Source organism: Hypanus sabinus, chromosome 16 (assembly GCF_030144855.1).
Source record: "Hypanus sabinus isolate sHypSab1 chromosome 16, sHypSab1.hap1, whole genome shotgun sequence".
Taxonomy (NCBI): domain Eukaryota; kingdom Metazoa; phylum Chordata; class Chondrichthyes; order Myliobatiformes; family Dasyatidae; genus Hypanus; species Hypanus sabinus.
The window spans coordinates 69,689,784-69,710,388 of NC_082721.1; the positions used below are offsets into that span (position 1 = coordinate 69,689,784).

General features: G+C 43.7%; 1 long non-coding RNA gene across 1 annotated transcript in view; it reads left to right on the forward strand.

Moving 5' to 3' along the window:
• LOC132406421 (uncharacterized) overlaps positions 1-19,238 on the forward strand; it is a 143,645-nt gene extending 124,407 nt beyond the window's left edge. The window contains exons 3-4 of the long non-coding RNA XR_009516162.1: positions 18,013-18,128; positions 18,480-19,238. This is a non-coding gene — a long non-coding RNA (uncharacterized LOC132406421). The remainder of the gene's footprint in view (positions 1-18,012; positions 18,129-18,479) is intronic.
• The last annotated feature ends 1,367 nt before the right edge of the window (positions 19,239-20,605 follow it).

Consider the following 20,605-nt stretch of genomic DNA (forward strand, 5'->3'; position numbering starts at 1 on the left):
GGGCTGCTTCTTTTTACACTGTATATTGATGATTTAGATTATGGATGAAATGGTTTTGTGGCTAAGTTTGCAGATGACACCAAGATAGGTGGAGGAGCAGGAAGTGTTGAAGAAACGGAAAAGTTGCAGAGAGATTTGGCCAGTTTAGGAGAGTGGGCAAAGAAACAGCAGATGATACAATGTTGAGAAATGTACGGTTGTACATTTTGGAAAAAGAAATAATCGGGCAGGTTATTATTTAGATGGGGAGAACATTCAAAAATCGGAAGTGCAAAGGGACTTAGGGGTCCTCGTGCAGGATACCCTAAAGGTTAACCACCAGGTTGAATCGGCAGTAAGGAAAGCGAATGCTACATTGGCATTCATTTCAAGAGAAATAGTGTATAAGAGTAAGGAGGTGTTGATGAGGCTCTGTGGGGCACTGGTGAGACCTCATATGGAATACTGTGTGCAGTTTTGGGCCCCCGTCTTAGAAGGGATGTACTGATGTTTAGAGAAGATTTACGAGGATGATTCCTGGAAAGCAGGGACTAACATATGAGAAGCGTTTGTCGGCTCTTGGACTGTATTCATTAGAGTATAGAAGAATGATATAGAAACACTTTGAATGTTGAAAGGGTTGGACAGAGTAGATGTGGAAAGGCTGTTTCCCTTGGTGGGAGAGACCAGGACAATGGGCCACAGTCTTAGAATTAGAGGGCCCCCATTTAAAACAGAGATGAGGAGAAATTTTTTTAGCCAGAGGGTCATGGGTTTCTGGAATTCGTTGCCACATACAGCTGTGGAGGCCTGATCATTGAGGGTGTCTAAGGAGGAGATTGATAGGTATCTAATAAGTCAGGGTATCAAGGGATATGGGGAAAAAGCCGGAAATTGGAACTAAATGGGAGAATAGTTCAGCTCATGGTGGAGTGGCGGAGCAGACTCGATGGGCTGAATGGCCTACTTCTGCTCTTGTGTCTTGTGATCTTGTGAATACAGAAGACCAGAGTGACGAAGCTTTCAGGGCTATCCTGGGAATACAGCTCATCCTTCTTTGCTTTTTCAATCTTCCTATTAATATCAACATGATAAGATTAATACATAGTTATTGGGATTACAAAATTACAAAATTAAAATGAACATAAAAGGATACACAAGCAGTAATTACAATATAGTTAAGTCTTCCCAAATCATGAATGATACAAATATCATATAAATGAAACAAAAAAAACTAGGTATATCATGTTGAAAAAAACAGAAAAGAGAAAAAGAAATATTATTAGCCCAAGAAAAACTAATCTAACAAACTAATCACTAACTAATAAAGAAAAAAAAGAAAAAAGGGGGGGGAAATGGGCTGTTTATAGTATCTATAAAAAGACAAAGAATCATCAGTGTCCCCAACTCCGATCCTCTAGAGCTCATCTTTCAAGCACTCAAAGGTGTCATGCTGGTAATGGGCCAGCAGCTCTTCCGCATTCCAGCTGTACTCTGCTGCTAGGATCCTGAATTCCTCAGATAATCCAGCACCGAGTGTGTGCCTTGATGCAGCCAAAGCATCCAACCGACTGCCACTCTTCTACTGCTAGATGGGGGAAAGCCCGTCACATCTCAGCAGTGAATAGCTCATTTCAGAATCAGAATCATCGGCATGTGTCATGAAATTTGTTAACTTCGCAGCAGCAGTTCAATGCAGTGCATAATATAGAAGAAAAAAACACAAAATAAAATAACAATAATAAGAAGAAGTAAGTAAATCAATTATAGTATATGTATATTAGAATAAAAATCATGCAAAAAAACAGAAATATTATACATTTAAAAAAGCGAGCTAGTGTCCAAGGGTTCAACGACAATTTAGGAATTTAGGAATCGGATAGTAGTGGGGAAGAAGCTGTTCCGAATCGCTGAGTGTGTGCCTTCAAGCTTCTGTACCTCCTACCTGATAGTCACAGTGAGAAAAGGGTTCTGGAGGTCCTTAATAATGGACCCTGCCTTTCTATGACACCGCTCCTTGAATATCTCCTGGGTACTGTGTAGGCTAGTAACCAAGATGGAGCCAACTAAATTTACAACCCTCTGCAGCTTCTTTCAGTCCTGTGCAGTAGCTCCCCTTTACCATACAGTGATTCAGCCTGTCAGAATGCTCTCCACGGTACAACTATAGAAGTTTTTGACTGTATTTGTTGACATAATAACAATAATAATAATATACTCTCTGGAGTTCAGAAGAATGAGAGGGGATCTTATAGAAACATACAAAATTTTGAAAGGGATGGATAAGATAGAAGTAGGAAAGTTGTTTCCACTAGTAGGTGAGATTAGAACTAGGGGACATTGCCTCAAGATTCAGGGGAGAAGATTTAGGACAGAGATCAGGAGAAACTGTTTTTCCCAGAGTGAATTCCACAGAGTGAATCTGTGGAATTCTCTGCCCAGGGAAGCAGTTGAAGCCTCTTCACTAAATATGTATATTTAAGATACAGTTAGACAGGCTTTTACATAGTAAGGGAATTAAGGGTTATGGGGGAAAAGGCAGGTAGATGGAACTGAGTTTACGGACAGGTCAGCCATGATCTTATTGAATGGCAGAGCAGGCTTGATGGGCCAGATGGCCTCCTCCTTCTCCTATTTCTTATGTTCCTATGTTCTTATAAAAAATCTTTTCAAACTCCTAATGAAGTATAGCTACTGTCTTGCCTTCTTTATAACTGCATCAATATGTTGGGACCAGGTTAGATCCTCAGAGATCTTGACACCCAGGAACTTGAAGCTGCTCACTCTCTCCATTTTGGATCCCTCTATGAGGATTGGTAAGTGTTCCTTCGTCTTCCCCTTCCTGAAGTCCACAATCAGCTCTTTTGTCTTACTGACGTTGAGTGCAAGGTTGTTGCTGCGACACCACTCCACCAGTTGGCATATCTCACTCCTGTACACCCCCCATCTCCATCTGAGATTCTACCAACAATGGTTGTATCATCAGGAAATTTATAGATGGTACTTAAGCTATGCTTAGCCACACTGTCATGGGTATATAGAGAGTAGAGCAGTGGGCTAAGCACACACCCCTGAGGTCCACCAATGTTGATCATCAGCGAGGAGGAGATATTATCACCAATCCACACAGGTTTATTGCAAATGGCAGTTTTCTGTCCCAGTTAGTGGTGGCACAGGTCAGAACTTGCCCAGCAAGTGAGAGAAGACAAAAGCAATCTGGGCTCGGTCTGTAAAGCAGAGGAATGTCAGCAGCTTGAAGTGCAATACTCGCTGGTATAGGACGTTGTGGCATTGTGTTGGTGATCCATGGGAACTGGAATCCATGGCTCCGACAGAGGAGGCTGACTGGCGCTGTAATGAAATGGAGACTTGGTTGAGAGTGACCAACAGATAGCCAATGGTTTCTGCCACTTCCGGATCATAGACTCGTTTCAGGGAAACTCTCCTGGGTGAATCACTATTTCATCCACCCTGTCAGGAAGTGTTGAGGAGGTTTGACCCAAATGCAGAGTAATAGAGACAGCTTAACAGTGGGTGATGACTTTAATAATAAGCTACAAAATTACAAGCCAGAATGGGAAATAACAAGCCAAGAGAGAACAGATACTTAACATATCCAGGCAACAATGTAACTGAAGGCTTAAGCTGAAGAGGAGAAATATCTCAATCACGAGGAAATCTGCAGATGCTGGAAATTCAAGCAACACACACAAAATGCTGGTGAAATATCTGGCGGGCTTCTCAGACCTGAATAGAACTCAGTGGTGCTGCGATTCTGCAAAATGACAAGTTTTAAGTTTGAGCAAGACAGATTAAGCCCTAGTCCTAATGACCCTTACAGTCAAAAAAATTCTAGTTTTGTAAATTGACCAGACCCCTCGAGAACAGATACATCATTTCTAAATAGGCAGCAGTCTCAGCTGTGCGTCTGAAGACTGTGGACTCAAGACTCATTCCAGAGCATGAACTTTGTGCAATATTGAGAGACTCTTGCATTGATGGAGGTGCTTTCCTGGGGTATGACCATGTCTTCCCTTTTAATTTGTACAGTAGCATTTCGAGGAAGACCAGTGGATTTCTCCAACAATTCACATCTACCAGTAAAAAGCAGAAGTGGACAGAGCTTCTCAATACTTCTTCAGTTTTGTGATGGGTTAGTGCGCAGAATCTACACCCCAAATTTCCATTTTTAATCTTCTGGTAACTTATTAACTTTTCTCAAGAGAAATGGTGATTCAATACAAGTTGTTTTGCACTTGGAGTCCTTATGCACAAGGGACTGGACTCTTTCTTCAGGGGACTTCCAGACAGCAGACTGGTGGAAATCCTCTTGCTTTTAACAAATAAAAGCTAAGCAAGCTTGTATTAATGAGTTCTGTAAGGAACGTATAAATGTTTCAGCCTCCCCAGAAGCAGAGATGCTTCCAATTTATTTGAGACATGCCATTTTCCTGCTCATGTGCTCTGTCACAGTTTAAGGCATTGTTAAAGCCTCTCTGTATTTTGCTCTCTGTATTTGTGGCTCACTCTGTTTTCCCTCTCTTAGGAAGAATTTAGCCAATCAGTACTTTTGAGTCTCAGAATCATCTTACTTTCTAAACTGATTGACTGTAAACCATTCCTGCTGCAGCTAAATTGCACTAACGAGCCATCTCCTGAGGAATAAGATCCACAATTCAAGCTTTCATAGTTTATTTTAAAATGGAAGTGATTACAATGAGCTGGAATACAATCAATTGAATCTAAGTCAATTATTCAAAACAAAGCGATCAAATTTCTCCAGTGAGTCCAAAGATGAGAAGACCAGAGCCTTAAGTTCTGCACAAACTAGGTTCAGGAACAGTAATTATTCTTCAACCAATAGGCTCCTGAACCAACACGGATAGCATTGCTCACCTCAACACCGAACTGATTACACAAGTGGTCCAAATACACCACTGTACAACTGGGTGTTGGACTCCTTAACAAAAAGACTTCAGACAGTCAGGATGTACAACTGCTACTCCCTCCCCATTATCCTCAACAAGGCTGCCCTGCTGAGCCGGGCATTGAGCCCATTGCTGTACGCTTTGGTTACATATGCCTGCCTGGCCCAACACCTGAGAAATCACATTGTCAAGTCCACTCTACACCTCCCACCACCACTGCTTTCTTGTCAGTCACTTTATATACAGACAGTCCTTCGTCTAGCATCACTTTATGGACATGCAAAGAATCTATGTATATCAGCTATCTTGTGTATTTATATTTATTGTGTTTTTCTTTGGTGCCTCATTGGATCCACAGTAACAATTATTTCATTCTCCTTTACATTTATGCACTGGAAGTGACATTAAACTATCTTGAATCTTGAACTTTTGGACTCACTTTCAATGTCTCCTCAACTTATGTTCTCAGTTTTATTTATTTACTTAATTATTACAATTATTTGTATTTTTTGTATTTGCACAATTTGTCTTATCTTGCACACTGGTTGTTTGTCAGTGGTAGTTCTTCATTGATTCTATTGCATTTCTTTGTCAATGCCTGCAAGAAAGTAAGTTGGCCCCAGTGAGTGTAGCAAGTAGTGCTTGTCACTCTCGCTTTCAGCTTCCACCGTGGTCTATCAGTCTTGTCAGAAGGTATAAGACTCTCCCTGACTGTACATATCCTCTCCAACAGCACGCCTGACGTAATGCCTCCCCACTGGCGACACACAGAAACTGAACTCCTTTCGGGCTCAGCTTGAGGACAGGAAGGAGGTCTGTCCCCTGCACACTTTGCACGCAGGCCCACCAGTGGGTGAACTCACCCTGGTGTTCGTGAACCAGATTCCCAGCTATGGGCAGCCTCGGGAGAGACAAAGGCTATGGGGGTAAACCCAGACAGCAAAACCGGAGTGAAGCCCCCAAGGCGGCTGGACGTCACTGAACCTGCAGCCAAACTGGTGCCAAATGTATTGCTTCATAAGCTTTCATTTGGACTACACTGGTGAGGCCGAGAGGGGGACTTTAACGACTGGGCATCTCAAGATCTCTATACCTTCAGCCCAGGCTTGTGATGATGATCATCAACACCCTTTGCTCTTTGAGACAGACTGATGCCAAATACAACCACTGCGATAATAAATTGAACTTTGAACTTTGAAAATGAATTTCAAGGTAGTATATGTTGACATAAATGTACTTTGATAACAAATTTACTCTGAACTTTGATCCGACATCTTTCAAACCCATTCAATTCTGATCATCAGAATTGCAGAACTTACTTAATGGGCTGAATGGCGTACTTCTGCCCCCATGTCTTATGATCTTAATTCATGCATCCATAATTTCGATTCTTCACAATCTGCTGAGCTTTTGCTCATTTTATTGGAGTCATTAAGGACATCTTTTGCGACATGACGAAATTGAGTGATCTTTCCTCCTTCTACCTTTTCTGTCCAAGACCTTTGATATTAATCCTCTTTCCCTAACGTCTCTCAACAGCATCCATTTAGTTGAGGGCACATTCACTTGGTGTTGATTTATGTATCCAAACTGGAGTCGGAGAATAACCAGTAATGGTTTCTCCTACCTGCACTGTAACCTCTGGTGTACGTCATGTGCCAGCCCTGCTGTATCTCATCAGCATACTGCTCCTTGACATCTGCCCAAAAGCACAGCTGTTGGTTTCATATGTAGGCTTGCTGATGCTCTAAATTCAGATTCATTCATTTATCTCATGGACGTTGAAACATGCAGTGAAATGAGTCGTTTGCCTTAACCTATGGATGTGCTTTGGGGGCCTGCCCAGTAGCATTGAATTGACTATTTCTTACATCCTTTACATACATGAGGAGTAAAAATCTTTAGGTTATGTCTCTGTCTAAAAGTGCAATGTGCAATCATAGTAATTTATAATGTAAAGGGGGTTTCTTCTTTTTTCTTTGTTACTGTTGGGAAAGGGTTTCTTTTTGTTAACTAGCAGGAATGCTAATTTACTGATACCGAGAATGGTGTTCCTTTGTAAACCAAATGGGGATTAATGTTCTTTCTTCTGAGTCTGTAAGCTTTTGTTGACGGGCTTTTGGGCAGATCGGCACAAGGGGGTCGAGAGAGAGGACGCAATGCTCTAAGCTGAGCGAGCCTGAGGCGACCCAGGGGGTTACATTGTGGGGTGTTCGTCCGGGGTTGATTTCTGTGGAAGCTGTGTGATCACCCTCTTTAAATTGTGTCTGCGGCGAAGAGCTGGTGTGCCTTTGTGGGTGTGTGATTGCTGGTTATCGCTGCATGTATGCTGAGTGGGGTGGCTGCTGTTGGTAGCCTCGAGGTCGTTGTTCGAGTTCCGACTAGTGCTGACGAAATGGTGGTGGGACCATGGGTTGCTCGTACTGCTTGGAGAGTGAGGAGTGACAGGTTGGGATGTTTCAGCAGTGGTGAGCTCCGCCCGGTTATTGGAATAATGTCCAGCCCTAAAGGGGCGGAAGCGTGGGCGGAGCGGACCCCTCAGTTGTTGGGTGAGTGGCAGTGCTTGGCTGAGGAAAAGCGACAGGGACGGGCTGGTGACTTTGTTAGAACTGTCGGGCGCAATTACCTCGAAGTGACCGCTGCCAGTTCTGGGACAGTGTGGGAAAATGCGTGTGGTTTGACTGGAAGTCAAATGCCGCAGCTGGGGGGCTTATCATATCCGTGGCAGGAGATTGGTGGGAAGTTTTTAGGGTATCCCTTTTTGCCTAGGGGGGCAGATAAATTGCTTGTGGTGCAAAGGGGATCTGTCAAGGGGATCAGTTGTTCCGTTGATTCGAGAGGTGTCGGGAAACTTGGAGGAGGCCCAGTGGGGGAACGGCTTGGGGTCTCTGGGGGAGCACGTTCCCAGCAATGTACCAAGGAACTCCCGAAAGGAGCAGACTCTATTCCTGAAGGCTTAGAGGAGCCATGCGCACAGGTGTTGTTACGGATGGATGGAAATCAAGTTAAAGCCATCCTCGGCACCGGGGCGCCAGTTAAGTTGCTGTACAGTTTGTTTCATAACCGTTATTGGAAGCATTTACCCTTGACAACATTGAGGACACTGGAGATTCGGGGTACCAGTGCCGGTGATTATCCAGACGACGGTTGTTGGTCAGTGAAAATGGAGTTCTTAGAGGCAAATGTGGAGGAGACTGAGGTTCAGGAATCGTTAATGCTGATGTGTCCGGACCCTGTTGAGACGGGCAGCGTTTCTGTTCTAGAGAGAACCAATATCCTGTTGGTGCGCTTGGGGGCCTGCCCGGAGGAGGTGGGTGAGCGCTGTTTGGAGACATTGTCGATGCACCCAGGGTTTCGAGCTGCTTGTGCGGACGTGTGTAGCAGCATTGGGCTGATACCGAATTCAAACAAGAGCCAGTGGTGGTACGGCCTGGGGGAAGTATCTGAGGGTGAGACCATCTTAGTGGATGCTGCGAAATACCACGAGGGAGCGGAGTTGACTGCTGAAGACACCTCGGAGAGAGAGAGGTTGCGGCGACTGGCCCCTGAAGCCGTGGAAGGCGTAGGCAGCGTGTATGTGGATTGTATTGCGTTGAAGAGGCGCACTGACAGTGACCAGAATATGGCCCTGAGGGCCGAAGAGGCGATGGCCTGTCTGAGTGGTGTGATGTGGTTTAAGGTGCTGGATCGGAGGAGTGGATGTTGCCAGATCCCGATGAGTGGGGCCGACAAGGAGAAGACGGCTGTTATAAATTCCCTAGGAGTCTTCGGGTCCGAAAAGATGCCAAAGGGCATATCTGGAGCCCTTGCAACCTTCCTGCGGGGCAGGTGGAAGACCATAGGGGATGTGGAGGCGTTTGGAGTTTTGGTGTATGTGGATGATCTCTTGGTGTTTGGATTTGCCTCAGGAGAATATGAAGTGAGGTCGTTGCAGGAGCAGCTGAGAACTACCAAGTTAAAGTGTTTTCGGGACACGTGCCAGGGCTGGCGAAGGTCGCAGCTCGTGAGTGACTGTCTCTACGGAATCAAGTTTGAAATGAAGACGGAGAGACTGGAGAAAGTGATCTGGAACCATTCGGAAGACTTACAAGTTGGAGAGAATGAAGAAAGTTGTCTGACTGAGGGTAATAGCAAACTGAGAACCCGGAGAGGGGAGTTTGCGGAGGTGAAGAAATTACAGACGAATCTCAGCAGAGAGAAGCGGAAGCTTGAAGGGAACCTGAAGATGACCATCGACAGTTCAAATGAAGTGCAAAACCTGAAAGTTGATCTGGAAGAAGTCATGAGGAAGAAAAAGCTGGAGAGAAGTGCAGTGAATACTGGACAGGAGGCTGAAGAGACTGCGGGAGCAGTGCAGGCCACGTGTTTCCGTTTGGAGAAGATCAAACAGCAGCTACCGATCACAGGAATGAGGAAGAATACAGATTCGATGGATGATGTGCTGGATGTGTGGTACATGCTGCCTTTTGCTGACTTTCCCTCGATTGAGGAAGAGACCTTTGGTCCTTCTCCCATTGAGTCAGGTGTAGCGGGGAGGATTAGCTGTGTGCAGTGTGGGGCATGAGTGAGAGGTTGAGAGAGGAGTTGGTAGTGGGCCCAAGGTATCCCCAGTTGTGTCCGAGCCTGAAGGGTTTAGGTGAGGGGGTACGGAGGCCTCAGAAGGGTTAGGGAACTCCCAGATAGTTGGCCTAAGTAGCGCCTGAGGAACAGGGCGTGAGGGTTACTGTGTGGGGAGGAGATGTCACTGTTTGTGCTTGGGTTACGGTGTGTTGGCAGGAAAGGTGGCGAGTTATTTAGTAGTCATGAGGACATGACTTATTTGGTGGAGGGAGAGTGTAAAGGGGGTTTCTTCTTTTTTCTTTGTTACTGTTGGGAAAGGGTTTCTTTTTGTTAACTAGCAGGAATGCTAATTTACTGATACCGAGAATGGTATTCCTTTGTAAACCAAATGGGGATTAATGTTCTTTCTTCTGAGTCTGTAAGCTTTTGTTGACGGGCTTTTGGACAGATCGGCGCGAGGGGGTCGAGAGAGAGGACGCAATGCTCTAAGCTGAGCGAGCCTGAGGCGACCCAGGGGGTTACAATAATAAGTAGAACAGTCAATATAACATAGAATACACTCAAATCAGCGTGAGTTCATCAGTCTGATGGCCTGGTGGAAGAAGCTGTCCCAGAACCTATTGGTCCTGACCTTTATGCTGTGGTACCGTTTCCAGGATTGTAGCAGCTCGAATAGATTGTGGTTGGGATGACTCAGGCCAGTGATCCTTCGGGCCCTTTTTCCACACCTGTCTTTGTAAATATCCTGAATCATGAGAATTTCACATCTACAGATGTGCTGGGCTGTCCACACCACTCTCTGCAGAGTCCTGCGATAAAGGGCGGTGCAGTTCCCGTACCAGGCAGTGATGCAGCCAGTCAGGATGCTCTCAATTGTGCCCCTGTAGAAAATTCTAAGGATTTGGGGGCCCACACCATACTGTTGTGCCTTTTCACCACACAGCTAGTGTGTATATGTGAGGTCCTCAGTGATGTGAATGTCGAGAAACTTAAAGCTGTTTACTCTCTCAACTCTAGATCCATTGGTGTCAATAGGGGTTAGCCTGTCTCCAATTCTCCTGTAATCCACAACCAGCTCCTTGGTTTTTGTGACATTGAAGGAGAGGTTGCTTTCTTGACACCACTGAGTCAGGGAGATGACTTCTTCCCTGTAGACCACCTCGTTATTTGAGATTAGGCCAATAAGTGTAGTATCATCAACAAATTTAGAGCTGTGGGTGGTGACACGGTCATGGGTATACAAGGAGTTGTTACGGAACCCTGGGGAAAGTACCTCTTACGTGCACCCTACACTAAAATGTTTCAGCAGCAATAGAACACACCTGGGTCTGGTTTTGCTGTTAACAAAACACTATTTTATTAGTAACTACCAAAATATAGTAACTTAAACCAGGTAAATCAAGAGTTAATGGTGTTATACATATATAGGTGTAAATATATAAATCCCCAGACTTCTTCAGGCTTAGGTGGTAAGTGATGCAGTCTTACGATGGTATGTAAGAAAGTTCTGTTCAGTTCAGTCCATGGAATCTGAAGTGGGAGAGGGATATCTGTAAACCAAACAAATGAGGTCGTTGATCTTCCTGTTGTCCTCCGAATCCTCACACGAATTGATTATCACCAACAGTAGCTTATCACAAAGGGGACCATCTTCAAGGGAACCACCCCCCAGGCAAGTGTCGATACACCGGTAGATTCCACAAGTTTACCCCAATCACACGCAACGTGATAGACACTTACCCAGTTCCACGACATACGAAATAACTCCAACAGTGATTTGCCACAGGGGTGCCCTTCTTCAGTGAATTCCCACACCCAGACAAAAGGGTAAACACACACATGGTGCTCACAAAGGTTTTCCCCTCACCAGAGAACCCACTCCTGTGGATTAACTCTGTGACAAACACACTTTCGTATCCGACTGGAATCAAACTCACCCTCGCGGGCTACTTGGAGAGAGAGCCCAAACAGTGATCTCTTTGTCACTAGGTTTCTTCTGTTTCAAACCTTCTTCTCTGCTGCTCTCCTCTCTGCAAACTTCTCCTAGTTGCAGTAACTTTAGAGTCACTTTATCAATACTCTGGATTGATCTCAACTCATCCCTTTGGGCTACTGAAAGTTTAAACCAGTGACTGACTCACTGGTGTCTTTCATTGATCGAATCCATCTTTACTCTGAGCATGTGTCTCTGTGAGAGGATCATCTGACCTTGCTTATCAAAACAAGCCACAAGAAACCTTAAACAATCAATTGTCCATTAAATAATTCCACCTCTCTCACCATAGTAACCAAGCAATTTTGTAATCAGTTGAAATCCAACAGTGTCCAAAGTCAGACTCATTCTCTCAGCGTTTTAAAGTGAAAGTCCATGGAAAAAATTATCCCCAGGGGTATATAACAGAGTAAAGGAGGGGACTTAGTACACAGCCCTGATGGGCTCCTGTATTGAGAGTCAGAGGGGTGGAGATGAGGCAGCCCACTCTTACCACCTGCTGGCAACCTGGCATTGTCATGCATTCCAATGCCAATGTCGCATGCCCACAAGGTTTTTCAGGACACTGCAGAACACAGCAAAACAGAACACAACAAGCAACAGAACAGGAACAGCAAAACAAACCCTTCTACCTCCCTTCCTTGGGTTCACCTTAAATATTTCACCATTCACCCTTAACCTAAGACCTCTAGTTCTAGTCTCACCCAGCCTCAGTGGAAAAGAGCTGGTGCTGTGCATTGCTGTCAGACTATTCTATCTACTGCCGAATTGGAGAAGGGAGAAGAGAGAATGACTAGGGTGGGAGGGTTGTGTTGTTGGAGTTTCACCAGCACATAGATTGGAAGATAATACCTTAGTTATGAGACAAGACTGGGTAGGCAAGGGTACTGAAGGGGGATTTAATGGAGCTACAGTACGGTGCAAAAGTCTTAAGTACATACATTTAGCTAAGGAGTCTAAGACCTTTGCATAGTACTGTATTTGTCAACACGGAGCAGAGGGTGAGTTTGTAAATCTGGTAGGAGCAAAGGATGTTAGGAATGGCGAGGGTGGAGTCCCACAGGAGGGGTGTGGGGCAGTTGGCAGAGGAGTGCTGAGGAAGTGGGTGGCATGGGTGCAGACACACCCGACCCTGAGATACCAGGCAAGGTCATTTGATTCCAAACAATTGGTTTATTGATCATTATGAAATGTCTATCTGGCGCTTCGGGCTCTCTCCTCCCTCCCTTCCCTTTCTACAGCCATGGCTGCCCTTTCCCAGCCCTCCTTCTCACTCTCAGTTTGCAATACCGACCCATATCAGAATCAGGTTTATCATCACTCACAAATGTCACGAAATTTGTCCTATTTTTGCAGCAGCAGTACAGCACAATACGGAAAGTTACTACAGTTCTGTGCAAAGCTCTTGGGCACCCTTGCTGTATATATTGTATGTGCCAAGACTTCTGCACAGTACAATTTCTTCCCCCATTCTGATGCTCTGACTTGACCATGTTTGCGTGCTTTTATATTGCTGCCGCATGATTGGCTGACAAGATATTTGCATTAATAGCAGGAATACAGATGCACCTAACAAAGCAGAAGACATTGAACCAGTTGCCTCACAAGCAAGGTAACAATTGGCATGAATGGAAGTTTGGCTACTAAACAATTTTTTTTAATTAACCATTAGGAGGGTCAATTTATCAATGACTTTGAGGTAAGTGAATGTGCAGAAGCCAGCTTTGCAGAAATAAAAATAGGTGGGGAGGCAAGATGCACTGATGTGGTGGTAATAATGGCACTCTCCCATTAACCACCTGCTTGACAACTTCCTTTGTCTGCCTCTCAGCTTTTCTGTGATTAGTCTCACATGGAGTGTTTGGTGCCATATAAATGCAAGGTGTGAGGTAATTGAAAAGGGCAGGTGTGTTGACAAGGTATTTTGGTGTGTTGGCTAATTATTGTACTTTACCTTTGTCTCACTTTTCCACTCTCTGCTAGCTTAGTTGAGGTGTCAACCTGCTTCAACTAAATGAGCTTCAATACTGGGCCAAAAATGGCAACCAGAGGGCTTTAACACATGGTGTTTGTAAACAGACTATTCCAAGCTTTGTCATTTTCAAGCAGGCAGATTGAAGGGTGTTTTTCAAAGTTGCCTTGTTCAAATACAGTCCTGAAAATCCCTGGCCCCGTTACCATTCGAAGTGGAGAGCACTGAGGATGATACTGCGATCCCTGAAGGCATGCATCAGCGTCACTCAGAAGTCGTGACCACCCCATTGCCGGCTCCATCAGTACCACTTGCTCCATTCTGGGAAAAGTCAGCAATGCTGACGTTGACCTCATTGGTCACCTCAGCAAATGAGCCATCCTCACTGCCAAGGGACTTCCTGAGAAGGAGAAATACAAATCCCAGAGTTATTTTTCAAAACCAAACCAAGACTTGTTTCCAAAATACTACCTATACTACTGTCTATTTAAGAGTTTCTTATATGCCCTGAATGTATCTGCCTCTACTATCCCCTACCAGGGCTTTCCATGCAGCCACCACACTCTTTGTAGAAAACGTATCTCTGACATCCCCCCTATATTTTCCTCCAACCTCTTTAAAATTATGCCCCCTCATATTAACCTTTTCCACCATGAGAAAAAGTCTCTGGCTAACCACTTGATTAATCATCTGGTCCACCTCTATCAAGTCGCCTCTCATGTTCCTTTACTCCATAGAGAACCTGTCCTCATATCACATGCTCTCTAATCCAGACAGCATCCCAGTAAGTCTCCTCTGCAAACTCGCTGAAGCTTCTGTATCCTTCTTATAATGTGGAGAACAGAAGTGAACACAATATTCCAAGTGAGATCTAACCAGGCTTTTATAGAGCTGCAACATTACCTCATGGCTCAAGCACAGTCCCCCGACTAATGAAGGCTAACACACAATATGCTTTCTTAAGTACTCTGTCAATCTGTGCGTGAACCTTAAGGTCCCTTTAATCCTTCACACAGCTAAGAATCCTGACAGTAACCCTGTATTCTGCCTTCATATTCGACTTCCAAAAGTGAATCACTTCACACTTCTCTGAGCTGAACTCCGTCTGCCACTTCGCAGCCCTGTTCTGCATCCTCTCGACGTCCCATTGTAATTTACAACAAACTTCGACACTATCCATTGCTTCACCAACCTTCATGTCATCTGCAGACTTACTAACCCACCCTTCCACTTCCTCATCAAAGTCGTTTATAAAAATCACAAAGAGCAGGAAATATGCTTCACCTACAACCGATCCATGGGCAAGTCAATTCTGGATCCCATGGCTCTGATGTTATAGAAGAGCCTACCATGGGGAACCTTATTAAATCCCTTACTAGAATCCATATATACCACACTTTCTGCTCTACCTTCATCAATGTGCCTTGTCACATCCTTGAAAAATTCAATTAAATTCATAAGGCATGAGATGCCCCTCACAAAGTGATGATGACCATCCCTAATCAGATTATGCTTCTCCAATTACTTATAAATCTTGTCTCTAAGATTCTTCACCAATAATTTGCCCACTGCTGATGTAAGATTCCCAGGTTTATAATTCTCAGGCTTATCCCTACTCCCTTTCTTGAACAAATGAATAATATCTGCCATCCTCCAATCACCTGGTACTACTCCTGTGGCCAGTGCCAAAGAGACAGCAATCTCTTCTCTCCGTTCCCATAGCAACCTGGCGTATATCTAATACTGCCTGTGGTCTTATCTGTTCAGCACATCCTCTTTCTTAAGGTCGACATGTTCCAGTATATCAGCCTGTTTTATACTGACCTCACAAATGTCTGCTTCCATCTCACTGGTGAATACATATCTGATCCTTGCTTCCTAAACCTTAAGTAAGCCTCTTTCTTCATCTTGATAAGGTGATTCACATCTCCCCTCAACCATGGTTTCTTCACCCTGCCATCCTTTCCCTCTCTCAGTGCGGAAACCTATCCGGAACTCTATGTAACTTCTCCATAAGCAATCTTCTCATTTCATTGTGCATGTTCCTGAGAACATCTGGACCCAATTTATGCTCCCAAATTCCTGCCTAATGGCATTGTAATTCCTCCTCCCCCAATTAAACACTTTCCCATGCCTTCTACTCCTATCCTGTCCAAGGCTATGGTAAAGGTCAGGGCATTGTGGTCTCACCCTCTGAGAGAACTGACACCTGACCTGGTTCATTGTCTAGCACCACATTCAGTATGGCCTCTCACCCACTTGGCTTATATCCATATTGTGTCCAATTCCTTCCCAAGCACACCTAACAAATTTCACCCCATCTAAACCTTTTTGCACTAAGAAGGTTCCAATCAGTATTAGGGAAGTTGAAGTCACCCATGACAAGAACCCTGTTATTTTTGCCCCTTGCCAAAATCTGCCTCTCAATCTGTTCCTCAGTGTCTCTGTTACTATTGGGGAGGGGGTGGCACTATTCCATGTCTATCATTTATGAAATTCAAGTGCCCAGTGAAATTGCACACAGTCACGCAGAGAACGTGTAGACTCCACTCAGACAATTCCTGAGGTCAGGATCAAAGCCAAATTTCTGGAAGTAGCACCTCTAGTACTTGCTTCAGAGTGCCACCACTATAGATATGGAGATGGATTTGTTCTTCTAACTACATGGGAGTGAGAAGCAGTAATTAGTATTGGTACTGGGTTACTGTTATTGCATTCAGAGTGATACAATAATTAGTATTGGTATTGGGTTACTATTATTACAAGCAGCGTGATACAGAGAGCAGTTTCTGTTTGCATGTCACCCAGACAGTTCATGTCATACTAAGTAGATTGTGCCACAGCTGATATTTAGCACAGGGGACTATCTCGTCTGAAGGCTTGTCGAGGGTTACTGATACTGATTTGTACACACACCTTTTAACAGGCAATATTCTGCGGATGTGTTTGACTTGTATTGTGAATGACTGTTGTCAGTGTAAAAAGGATCACGTCATAAACAGAGAAAATTTACAAGGTGTTCCTGGGACTTGAGGTATAGGGAAAGGCTGAATAGGTCAGGACTTTATTCCCTGGCGTGTAAGAGAATGAGGGGTGATTTGATAGAGGTATACAAGATTATGAGGGGTATTGATAAGTTATATGAAAGGAGACTTTTCCTGCTGAAGTTGGGTGAGTCTAGGACTAGAGGTCATGGGTTAAGGTGAAAGGAGAAATGGTTAAGGGAAACATAAGGGGGAACTTCACTGACAGAGTGATAAGATTTCAACATTTAAGAGAAATTTGGATAAGTACATGGATGGGATGGGATGTAAAGGACTATGGTCTGGCCAAAGGTTGATGGGACTAGGCAAAATAATGGTTTGGCATGGACTACACGAGCCAAAGATGTTCCATGACTCTATGGTTCTATAAACACATGAGATTCTGCAGTTGCTGGTTATCTTGAGCAACACACACAAGATCCTGGAGAACTCAGAAGTCAGGCAGGAAATAAACATTCAACTTTTCTGGCTGAGATCCCTCATCGGGAAAGGAAATGGACACAAGCCAGAATGAGACGGTCGGGCGGAGGGGAAGGAGTACAAACTGGTAGGTGATAGGTGAGACCAGGTGAGGAGGAAGGTGTGGGTGGGGGATGATGTGAGAAGTTAAGAGGGGGTAGGTGGAAGAGGTAAAGGGCTGAAGGAGGAGATGAAAATGAGAGGACAGTGGACCATGGAAGGAAGAGGGGAAAAGAAAAGGGCTGAGAGGGTAACCAGAATGGGGAACGGAAAAAGCGAGGGGAGAGGTTAGAGAAATTACCGCAAGTTAGAGAAATCAACGATCATGCCATCAGGTCAGAGGCTTGCCAGATGAAGTATGAAGTGTTGCTCCTCCAACCTGAGTCTGGTCTCACTACGGCAGCAGAGGCCATGGAAAGACACGTCAGAATGGGAATGGGACATCAAAGTTAAGTGGGTAGCCGCTGGGAGATCTGGCCTTTAGCAGTGGGGAAAGTGAAGTGGCCCAACAAAAGAGTTCCCATTCTGCATTGGGTCTCACCAATGTGGTAGAGGCCTCAATGGGAGCTCTGCATACAATCTATGACTTCAACTGAATTGTGGGTGAAGTGTTCTACCCATAGACTGCTTTCTCCTAATTCTCTCTCCACTTCATGTGAGTGAGTCATTTCTACAAATCTGTTTCTACTTTGTAGAGGGTTTGAAAAGTTACTTGAAAAATCTGATAAAGTTGACTAAAAATATGGGTTGTAGACACAAGAGGTACTGCAAATGCTGGAAATCTAGAGCAATACACACAGTGTACTAGAGGTGCTCAGCGGGTCAGGCAGCATCTACGTATGGGAATAAATGGTCAGCGTTTTGGGCTAAGACCCTTCACCATAAAAACTTAGGTTAGTTTGTTTTAGCTAGTTTAACTTTCTGAAATAAAAATAAATTGAAATCAAAACCTATTTTCTGCTGAGCCTTTTCATAAAACCTGATCACTGCTTTGTCTGTGGCTCAAGGACACATTTGTGGTGTCAGTCAAGGAACCAGTTAATCACTCTAACTGTTAATACATGTGTCCTTTGACAGGATCCATAACTGCTAACTCTGCATCCTTGTTCCCTGCTGTAACCGTGACTAACAGCTATAAAGTGATTCTGCAACTCCCAGCTTCGTGAGAGCAACAACCCACAAAACTGGTTCAGGTAAAGCACTAGTCAATATTCACGTTCTAAAAAGGAGATAAGCATTTCCTTAGCTTTCTCTGACAGCCCGGATATGTGTGCGCAATTTTCCCAGAGTGGGATTTGATAGCTAGCAAGTGAATACAAAAAGCTGGATATGTTCCTGTATGCCATAGTCACACAGTGCAGAAAAAAAAACTCTTCAGCTCAACAAACCTGTGCTGGTCACACAGATTATATAAGATATATACAATTAATCTATCTCTATAAGCTACCTTATGTATTTATATTTATTATGTTTCCTGCCATGCTCTTTATCTTATTGTGTTTATTTGTGTTGTATCGTAACAACTATTTCATTCTCCTTTACAGCTGTTTACTCAAAATTATTGTAAAACACTGTCACCATAGAAAAGCAGCATCCAGCATCAAAGACTGTAGCACCCAGGCCGTGCTCTTCTCTTGCAGCTGCCATCAGCTAGAAGGTACAGGTGCCTCAGGACTTGCACCACCACGTTCAAGGACAGTTATAACCCCTCAACCATTTAAGCTCTTGAACAAAAGGGGCTTATTTCATGTCTCTTTTATCATGTTCATACTCATTATTTATTGCTGTTTATTTATATCTGCATTGACACAGTTTGTAGTCCATTGTCTACAGTTATTGTTCTGCAGATTTGCTGAGTATGCCTGCAGAAAAAAAATCTCAGGGTGGTATGTGGTGACATAAATGTATTCTGATAATAAACTTAACTTTGACTTTAACTTTGAAATAACCCTAACCCTTTCTGAACTATTTTAAAAATCTTTGAATTGTTATTAAAATATAGATCTGGGCTATTATTATAAAACACTATATGGTAAAGTACCCTTATTTTTCTCTTTTTTCTTACCAATCAGCTTTGTCTTGGTAGGGGGTGTAGACTTTTTTAATAATATAGTTAAGCATACTATTGTATTTCATCATTCAATTTGTTTTATTTGATTGATTATCAATATAGGACACCGAGATTGTATCAGTGTGATTTATATACAGTGCATTTTGTGCTATCTTATTTTGATTTACAATAAGTATCCTTGTGAATTCTGTATTTGTGTGTATGAAACAACAAAAATATTGGAAAAAGAAAGAAACCATCTTGAATCTTAAACAATCTTGAAGGAATGGTGGCTTGGCTATTGCTTGGGAAGCATCATTGTCCTTAGCATGTGTGTGTGTGTGTCTCTTCCTTTCTCTTATAAAAATTATATTGCATGTAAACAGGCTCTTTGGCTTACCCACTCCATTTACACTAATATTCCTTTTCTTCTCCTAATATTTCCTCTAACTCCCCCCGAGATTCTACCAGTCACGCACACATTAAAGGCAACACAGTGGGTTATGAACCTTCCAAGCCAAATGTCCTTGGATTGTGGGAGGAAACCAGAGCTCCCCAGGGACTCTGCCATAGGGAGAAAGTGCAGACGGCACCAGAGTCTGGGATTGAACCCATGTTACTGGAGCTGTGGGTCAGCAGCTCTAGTAGGGGATGAAGGCCCATACAAATTATTCATTATGGACTGATTTGAACAGGGGCTGGGTGGGGTATTTTCACTGTGTCATATGGCTTCAAAAGGCTACTCGCTGGAAAGAGTGAACATGGAAATGATGTTTCCTATAAGGAGAGTCCCGGAGCAGAGGGCAGCCTCAGAATACGAGGATGTCCCTTTAAATCCACATAACTTAATGAAACTGTAGCAGACGTCCGGAAATACTGTACATGATTTTTCTGGGCTGTTGCATAGTCTATTCTGTCCTTCAGGGGAGGAGGTCTATCCTCCTTATCCAGCCTGGCCTATATATAACTCCATGTGATGAACATTAAGGCCCCCATCATCTGGGCCATGATCTCTTCTTCCTCCTGCCACTAGGCAGCATGTACAGGAGCCTGAGATCTCACGTACCAGGCTGAGGAACAGTTATTACCCAACAACCGTTCAGATCCTGGATCAGCATCGATGATTTTACTCCCTTCAATACTGAACTTACAGACTCATTTTCAAAGACCTTACAACTCATGTTCTTAGTATTATTCATTTACTTTTCTCATTATTTGCAGGATTAGTTTTTTTCTGCACAATGGTTATTTGTCACTCTTTGGTGTTTATAGATTTTCATAAATGCTATTGTATTTCTTTATTTTCCTGTGAATCTCAAGGTAGTATATGATGTCACATGCACTCAGCAGCCACTTGATTAGGTACACCTGTACACATGCAAATGCCTAATCAGCCAATCATGTGGCAGCAACTCAATGATTAAAAGCTGCATACCTGGTCAAGAAGTTCAGTTTTTCAGGCAAACCATGAGAACGAGGAAGAAATGTGATCTAAGTGACTTTGACTATGTTGGTGGCAGATAGGGTGGTTTGAGTATCTCAGAAACTGCTGATTTCCTAGGATTTTCATGACCAACAGTCTCAAGAGTGGTGCAAAAGCAATGAAAACAAAGCATCCAA